General features: G+C 45.5%; 1 long non-coding RNA gene across 1 annotated transcript; it reads right to left on the reverse strand.

Moving 5' to 3' along the window:
- Positions 1-1,671: 1,671 nt before the first annotated feature.
- Positions 1,672-9,363, reverse strand: LOC140425732 (uncharacterized). The gene is made up of 2 exons (XR_011947957.1): positions 9,170-9,363; positions 1,672-2,230 (listed from the first exon to the last, which is right to left on the reverse strand). It is a non-coding gene; the product is annotated as an uncharacterized lncRNA (long non-coding RNA).
- Between the last annotated feature and the right edge of the window lie 229 nt (positions 9,364-9,592).

Below are 9,592 nucleotides of genomic sequence, written 5' to 3' on the forward strand. Positions count from 1 at the left end.
GGTTATGAGGTTGCTGTGCAGGAATAATTATGTATTTTGAAATTTGAGAAATCTCAGAATTATGCTTGAGAGAAAGGTGCTCATTGAATATACATGCCACTCTTGAGGGAAAATAACTAATACCGATGGAAAAAGAAAGAGATTGGGAAATCCTCGTGCATTGATCTCTAATGATTCATGATCAATGTTATGAAACAACAGCTGGGGCAAAAAGGCTGTATGTACAGAAAAGCTCATCTTAAAACAAAACATGTTGACCTTGCATAAAAACCTGAGTTGGAAAACTGTATCCAGTTTTGAAAGGATGCAAAGAAGGGCCAAAAATATAATTCCTAGTTTAATGTATCTTAGTTAGGAAAACAAACTGAAAGACCTGGGGCGTCATTCTCCGACCCCCCGCCGGGTCGGAGAATGGCCGTTGGCCGCCGTGAATCCCGCCCCCGCCGAAGTCTCCGCTCCCGGAGATTGGGCGGGGGCGGGAATCGGGCCGCGCTGGTTGGCGGGACCCCCCGCTGGATTCTCTGGCCCGGATGGGCCGAAGTCCCTCCCAGAAATTGCCTGTCCCGCCGGCGTAAATCAAACCTGGTATTTACCGGCGGGACCAGGCGGCGTGGGCGGGCTCCGGGGTCCTGGGGGGGGGCGCGGGGCGATCTGACCCCGGGGGGTGCCCCCACGGTGGCCTGGCCCGCGATCGGGGCCCACCGATCCGCGGGCGGGCCTGTGCCGTGGGGGCACTCTTTCCCTTCCGCCTCCGCTACGGCCTCCACCATGGCGGAGGCGACTCTCCCCACTGCGCATGCACGGGAAACTGACAGCGGCCGCTGACGCTCCCGCGCATGCGCCGGGAAACTGACAGCGGCCGCTGACGCTCCCGCGCATGCGCCGGGAAACTGACAGCGGCCGCTGACGCTCCCGCGCATGCGCCGCATTTTCGCGCCAGCTGGCGGGGCAACAAACGCCATTTCCACCAGCTGGCGGGGCGGAAATCCCTCCGGCGTCGGCCTAGCCCCTCAATGTTGGGGCTAGGCCGCCAAAGATGCGGAGCATTCCGCACCTTTGGGCCGGCGCGATGCCCGTCTGATTGGCGCCGTCTTTGGCGCCAGTCGGCGGACATCCCGCCGTTGGGGAAGAATTTCACCCCTGGGTCTCCAAACTTTAGAGAAACACAAATTTAAGGGTAATTTCACTGAAGCTTATACAATGGCGAAGAGATTAGATTGCATTCATCGGACTCGAAACGTTAGCTCTTTTCTCTCCCTACAAATGCTGCCAGACCTGCTGAGATTTTCCAGCATTTTCTCTTTCGCTTCAGATTCCAGAATCCGCAGTAATTTTCTTTTATTTAGATTGTGTTTGTGTCTGGGCAGTTGTTTCAACTAAATTGGTTATGAAGGACCGGATTCACAATCTCATGTTATGCAAAGGAACAACAAACTTGGCTGGATGTTCAAAGTCGACTCCTTTCCCAGAGAAGAGTGGATTTGTGGACCTACCAACTTGTGCAGTGAACATTGATTTGCTTAACTTCTTCAAGCAAGGGCTGGACCAATTTCTGGCTGGGACAGTTATCACCTCCCACAAGAGGTAGGCACTGTACAACATTAAGCAGGGCCAGAGTGGTTTTCTAGCTGAGTTATAATCACCTAAAAGGAACAGGAAGACAATTCTACATTTTTTTCCCTCATTGGTTTGGGATTTTGTTTATTTTTATGCCATTTACAAGAGTTTACATAGCCTCTGAGTGGGCTGAATGGTGCATTTCTTGTACTGAGGTAAATATAGTCAGATTAATGCTTTGTAAAAATGTGAGCGACAGCTGACTCCTGTGTTTCTGAAGTTCGAGGAATAGAAAAATCAACTGTTAGAATGGGGTTAGATTAGATGATTGCAATTGGGATAGTTAATGTCACAACGTAATTAGTTCAAAATCACATGAGACATATCTACAGTTCATAGAAACATAGAGACATAGAAAATAGGAGCAGCTGGATGTCATTCTTGAGACACAGGGTGGAATCTTGCTGCCTGGAATATAGGTTGGGAGGTGGGAGTGGAAGTGAGAGTGATCTTCTGCTGGCCAGTCATTCATTATGCACACGTGAGGAGACAGCGAATCTTGCAGTGGCGACAGGCAGGATATCAACACTTCTGCTGCTTCCTCCTCAGCTGGACCATAGTCAGTAGAAAGGCAGGTTTGCCTGGAGCCAGCATCATGCATGCCTGAGGTGATCTGTGAACAAATTGCAGTGATCCATCTAGTCAGCACATTCGTTGATGCTGTCCCTCCAGGCCTGAACATTTCTGATCTTTAACTTCACCCACCAGAAAATACTCTCTTCCTACTTACCGACAGATTGCATTTTAAACATGGTGTGCATCGCCTTTCAAACTTGCTCCACCACCTTCTACCCTTTTCCGTCACCCATCAACTTAAATGCACCTAATATCACCATTGCTCTCCCTTCTGTTAACCTTAAACGTCCCACATTATATTCACCCTCCACCCATCTCGTTTCTCTCCTTTTTGAGCCCACACTCATTACCGTCCCTGTTAGCGGGGATGCATTTGCAGAAATCACTCCACGCTCAGAGTTATGTTCCAGCCTTCAAAAGTAGTTTATGTCATAATATACACCAGTATATCATGGTGCAGACACACACTGATGGACACACAGCAAGACCAATCAACAGATACAACACCGCAGCCAATCACCAGTTAGAGCACACTCACTATATAGACAGAGGGCATCAGAGTTCCCGCTCATTCGGGATGCAGCCTCTCAGAAGGACAGAGCTTACAGCTTACAACACAGATCTTCACCATGTGCTGAGTGCATAGACTGGTTAGGACAGGCATAGGTCTTTAGTTTAATCTAACATCGTGTTAACCCACAGTGAAAGTATGTTCAACAGTTTCTAACTTAATAAAATAGTGTTGTACTATTTTAAGTGTTGGTTGCCTGTATGTGTTCCACGGATCCAGAGCACCCAACACATCATGGTACCAGTAGTTGAGGGATCTTAGAACTTCTTAGACCTACCTGCAAGTGATCTGCCTTCCACCAGCATACAGCCATCCTGCAAAATGGACAGCGTCCGCCCGCCGCCGTCGCTCTGCATCACCGGTAACCTAGGGGCCAACTGGAAGATATTCAAACAACGCTTCCAGCTCTACCTGGAAGCCACAGACCGGGAAGCTGCTTCAGACACCAGGAAGATCGCTCTCTTCCTATCCACGCCTGTATGTGTTCCACGGATCCAGAGCACCCAACACATCAGTTTATTTTACACGGGTGAGGAAAGCGCCTGGTCTAACCCAGTGCTTCTCCCAAGATCAGCAGAAAGGTTTCAGCATGTAGACACTTCGTAGAAAGATACATTCACACAGTTCAACTTGACTAAAGTTGTCCCGTCAAAGATAATCATTATTTTAAGGGTCAGAGATATCAAAATATATTTCCAAGTGATAGCCTAGTCAGCACTCCCCATTCATGAGAAAAGGGCCGTCCATTCACAGGCGGGTCACATGGGTTTCATTCATAGAAACCAGCATTCAACAAGTGAGTTATTCCCGGTCTTCTATCTTTGTGTTTTAAATCACTGATCCCTTGCTCTTTGTTTTAAAAAATGTTATCTCTGTTTGCTGTCTGTTTCAGCTATTATCAGGATCTTAGGTTGAGTGTCTTATCAGTGTGTCTTTGTGTCTGTACTAATGTCTTTGAGGGTGTGGGCTGATTCAGATTTGCTATGTCCAGGCAGGACACCATTTTCTCTATGGTGTCAGTTATGAGCTACAGAACCTTTGTCCTGGTTTGTCACAAAATGAATGCTGGGTCCCATCTTTGTACCCTGGCTAAGGGGGGCCAATTTTTTGCCCCCCTACCACAGTCCCCATGTCCATGCTGACCCTCACGTCTCCTGTTATCTGCCTCACATGCTTTGTCTGTTTCCATTGCCCCGCACCCCCACCCCCAGTGCCCGCCTGCTATCGGACCTGCCATCCTACAGCATCATGCTACTTTTTTCACTGTGACAGTTCCCTCCACTGTCCAGTACCCTACATTCAACCCCCAGGACCCACCATAGTCACACCGACCCTGTCCTTTAGAACCATATCACTCCCATGATCCCTGCCTGGAACCACCCCCCTCCCCATTCACAGGACCCCCACAGCCAACATGTGAGGCCTCCCATGTCCTTGCACACTCACCTTCCCTCCCTGGCGCACTCTCTGCCTTGGACATTGTGGTAAACACCACTAGTAACACATAATGTGGTAAACACCACTACTAACACATTCCATGTATTACGGCACTGATACTGTATTACAGGTTGTAGCCACCTGAGTTGGCCACTTCCCGACTTAAAATGGAGAACAGCAAAGGCTGAAGGGAAATTCAGCCAACACAGGCAAAAACTAGCAGGTGCAAGTTTACTGTGTATTAGACTCTGCAGAAACCCAGACAGCATCGATACAAGCAGCCATCTGCATAGTAATGTAGCAGCCATCTACATAGTAATGAGCGATCCCCGGGAACAATCAAAACATTTTAAGGTAAACAAAGCCAAGCCAGACTCCTCGGCGCCAGCAGGAGCCAACACAAAAGAGGGTAACGGACACTTAAAGACCGCCCAATGATCAGGGAACCGCTCCAGCATTGGAGAAATCGAACCAAGTGATTGGAACGAAGTCCAATCACTTGAAACCAGGTACGGCCTCCGGCCCGTAGGGCGGGAAGCCCCTGGGGACTATAAAGTAAAGACCCCAAGTTCAAATCGTCCTTCTTGACAGGGTCACTCAGCAACGCGAAGCAACTCCTGAGAGTGAACTGTCCGGCGGCCTCCAAGAAAGTAAGTCTCAAGTCAATGCTCACTACGAGATAGGTGCTCCTAGCTACCAGTCCATACCAGCATTTGAATCCCGCAGACTCAGAACTCGAACGAAGGGCCATTTGTTCCCCTGACCTGGTGGGCCAGTCCGAAGCTAAGTATAGGCCTGGTAGCTATAGAAATAGCCTAGAAAGTAGAGTTTATGCATGAGTAGCGATTTACTGTGTACAATAAATGTGTGTTGATTTGAATCTTACTAATTGGTGTGTTGAGTTATTGATCATTACTTGAACTTGAACCTCGTGGCGGTATCATAAAAATACCTGGCGACTCTAGAGCAAAGGTTATAGAACAGAGCCAATTGAACCAACCAAAAGTTAACAACATGTTACTGGCAACATCCTGACGGGACCTGATGTAGAAGTGGCTTAACCACTCCGGGAGAACCCAAAAATTTGAACTAGAAATCCAATTGGGAACAGAAAAACCACAAGTGTTCAAGCAGTTCTGATCAATCCTCATAATTCGGAAGTGTGTTAATGCATGCGTAACTAACAGGGCTATAAGGTAAACTGATAGATTTTTTTGTTGCAACAAAACTGTCCGGAGTTTGTATTCCGGAAAATAGCGAAAGCCAGACCTGTAATTACAGCACCGCCTTAGTACCCCACGTACCAAATTTTAAGAGAAGTATTCAGAGAGGAAAGATGGCAATGCAGGCCATGCAACACCTCATGAACCCCGAAGAATTTGTGGTCGCAGCGACCAGCAGCAGAGTAGGTCAGTGTCCCGTTTGGGAAGAGGAAATCAGAAAGTACCTCAAAGGGAAAGGATGGCCCCTTTGGAGCGAATTCTGTGAAAATGAGGAAACAGGTCCCGGGAGTATAGGACGACTAGGGGCTTTTCACAGTAACTTCATTTGAAGCCTACTTGTGACATTAAGCAATTTTCATTTCATTTCATTTCATTTCACATACTTGGTGGGAGACCTTAGCGAAATCCATAAGAAAAGCTTGGGAAAAGCTCGGAAGCCGATGGCAATCGTGTCCTGATTGGCACAATTGCGAGGCACAGAGGAGGTCGTTCGGACACTCCGTAGAGAGATAGAGGAGGCACATCGAATGAGCAAGGTTGATGTGAGCGAGATAGAAAAAGAAAACGTAGAATTAAGAAGGAAGTTAGCAGCAAAGGACGGCGCACTTAAGCAGCTTCCAATCCCAGTACGAAAAGGTCTATCAGGACACACAACGTGCAGTCCTGGTACGAGAGGAAACAGAGAAGCAGGTAGAGGCATTGCAAAGGCAGTGCAGTGACCTAAAGGCAGCGTTAAGAGCACTCCATGCTGCCACCACGGAGCAAAGACAAAGCTCACTAAATCATGCAAAGTGCAGGAAGCAGATTGCAGAACTGCAATCTCTGCTTTCAGTTCAAAAAGGATTCCAGGAAACCTTTGGTTCACAGTCAGATGAGGAAGACAGCCCTGATTGGGAAGAATTGAGTGAGACAGCGCAGAGGTATGTTCAGGGAACATGTGCGCAGGGAAAGCCCCAGAAGAGAAAAGCGCCTCAACCCCCCACAGAGCAGGTAGTTCAGGCTCCAATGAACCCAATCACCACAGATTCACTACCTTGTGAGAGAACAAGTTCCTCCTGATCTTTGTCTTAAATGAGCATTGCTTACTCTTTGATTCTACCTTCTGGTCCTAGACCTTCCTACAAGAGAAAATATTCTCTTAGCATCTACCCTGTCAAGCCCCCTGAGAATCCTTTTGTCTCAATAAGGTCACCTCTCATTCTTCTAAACTCCAATGAGTACAGGCCCAACTACTCAACCTCTCCGTATAAGAAAATCTCTCTTTGCCCGGAATCCACCTACTAAACCATCTCTGGACTGCCTCTAATGCCAGCATATCTTTCCTTAGATAAGGGGACCAAAACTGTTCACTGTATTCCAGGTGTGGTCTAGCTTGTATAGATTTAGCAAGAGTTCCCTATTTTTATATTCCATTTCCTTTGAAATAAAGGCAAACATTGCACTTGCCTTCCCAATTACCTGCTGAACTTGCATGCTAGCTTTTTGTGATTTATGCAAGACATCCCCAAATCCCTGTGCTGCAGCTTTCTCCATTTAAATAATATGCTACTCCTTTGTTCTTCATACCAAAGTGCAAAACTTCACATTTTTCTACATTATATTCCATCTGCCAAGTTTTTGCCCACTCCCATAAACTGTCCATATCCCTCTGTAGAGTCTGTGCAATCCTCACCACTTGCCTTCCCACCTATTTTTATGTCATCCACAAACTTAGCAATAGTGCTAATTCTCTTCCCTCATTCAAGTGAATAATTGTCCCAGCACAGATTATTGTGGCACTCCGCAGGTTGCCATCCTGAAAATGCTCCTCTTATCCCAACTCTTTGTCTTCTATCAGTTAGTCAATCCTCTATCCATGCTAATATACTACCCCCAACACCATGGGCTCTTATCTTATTAAGTAGCTTTTTGTGTGATTCCTTATCAAATGCTTTTTGGAAATCCAAGTATATTACATCTACTGGTTCCCCTTCATCTACCCTGCTTGTTTTCACCTCAAAGAATTCTAATATATTTATCAGGCATGATTTCCCCTTCATGAAGTCCTGCTGACTTTGTTTGATTATATTATTATTTTCTAAATGTTCTGCTAATACATCCTTTATAATGGATTCTAACATTCTACCATTTTTTCAATGACATAAGTTAAGCTAACTGGCCGACATTTACTTGTTTTCTGTCTCCCTCTTTTGAATGAAGGTGTTACATTGGCAGTGTTCCAATTCTCCTGGACTTTTCCAGAATTTAAAGATTCTTGGAAGATTACTACCAATGCATCCAAGCTACTGCTGTTAATATCCTAGGATGCAACCCATCAGGTCCAGGGGACTTATCAGCCTTTAGCCCCATTAGATTTCCTAGTACATATTTCTAGTGGTTATTATTGTATTTATTTACTGCCCCTTGATTAATTATTTTTGGAATGTGCCTTCCACTGTGAAGTCTGATACAAAGTATTTGTTTCACTCCTCCATCATTTCCTGGTTCCCCATTATTATTTCCCCAGCCTCATTCTCTAAGGGGCCTCTGTTTATTTTGGCCTCTGTCTTCCTTTTTATTTATTTAAAGGAACTCTTGGTGTCCATTTTTATATCACTTGCTAGTTTACCCTCATAGTTTATCTTCTCCCTCTTTATTATTTTTTGGGCATCTTTTGTAGATTTTTAAAACTTTCCCAACCCTCTGTCTTACCACTAATCTTTGCCACATTATACATTTTTTTCTTTCAGTTTAAAAAATTGCCCTTAGTGTTGGGTGGGGTTACTGGGTTATGGGGTTATGGGGATAGGGTGGAGGTGTGGGGTTGGATAGGGTGCTCTTTCCAAGAACTGGTGCAGACTTGATGGGCCGAATGGCCTCTTTTTGCACTGTAACATCTATGATTCTATGACTTCCTTGGTTAACCATGGTTGATTTAACCCTTCCTAGAATCCTTCTTCCTCACCGGGATATATATATTTTTGTGGTCATGAACTATTTTCAGAAACGCCTGCCATTGCTGATCAACTGTATTTCCTACTAAAGTCCTTTCCCAGTACACTCTGTCCAACTATGCCCTCATTCCTTTATAATTACTCTTATTGAAGTGCAGCACAGTTATTTCTGACTCTCCGATTAAATGCTAAATTATGCCATGTCATAGTCACTGCTTCTGAGGGGATCTTTTACTCTGAGATTCTTTATTAAACTTGCCTCATTACACATTACCAAATCCAAAATAGCCTGATCCCTGGTTGGCTTCACAACATATTGTTCTAGGAAACTGTCCTAAATACACTCTATGAACGTTTCCTCATCCAATTTGATTTTCCCAATCTAAATGAAGATTAAAGTCACCCATGATTGACGTACTGCCTTTTTTACATGCCTTTATTACCTCCTGATTTATTCTCCATCCTGCAGGACTTGGGGGGCCTAGAGATTACTTCCACCAGTGCCTTTTTCCTCTTGTTATTTCTTACCTGCACCCAAATAGTTTCTACATCTTCCGATCCAAGATCATTTTGTGCTTTTGTACTTATTATAGCTCGTACTAACAAAGCTAGCCCACCATTTTTTCCATCCTGCCTATCCTTATGAAAAGTCACATATTCCCGAATATTTAGTTCCCAGTTTTGATCTCCCTGTAACCACATCTCTGTAATAGCTAGAAGATCATACCTAGTAACCTTAATTTGTGCCCTTAAATCATTGTGCAGAAAGCTACATGCATTTAAGCAAAGAACCATGAATTTTGCCCAGTTACCTCGGGGGTTAGGATGAGTAACGGCCGCATCGTAGGTGGCTCCTGCGCAGGTGCCGGCACTTTGGGCTTATCAGCCCAATCGAAGGATAACTCCGTTTTTTTTTCTCCTCGTGGTTCTTCGTCTCGTTTTTTTAACGCGTGGTTTGTTTTTAGTGGGGTTTTTGCTTTCTCAGTTCTCTTCGCCTTTTCGGTTTTTGGGGGGAGGGGTTTTCTTTTTCTCTTTTCTTTTCCCCTTTTTTTTCTCCTTCAGCGTCTTTCTGTTTCTCGCTCTCCTCCCACAGAACCAGAAAACGATCACATTTAAAAAAAAGAAATTCGCCAAAACTCCCATCGATTTGTTCCCCGAACGTGAAGAACACAGGAGACGAAAGAAGGAGAAATAAAATGACGGGAAAAGGCCAGGCCAGGGGCTGTGCGGGGACC

The sequence above is a fragment of the Scyliorhinus torazame genome, chromosome 6 (assembly GCF_047496885.1).
Source record: "Scyliorhinus torazame isolate Kashiwa2021f chromosome 6, sScyTor2.1, whole genome shotgun sequence".
Lineage (NCBI taxonomy): Eukaryota > Metazoa > Chordata > Chondrichthyes > Carcharhiniformes > Scyliorhinidae > Scyliorhinus > Scyliorhinus torazame.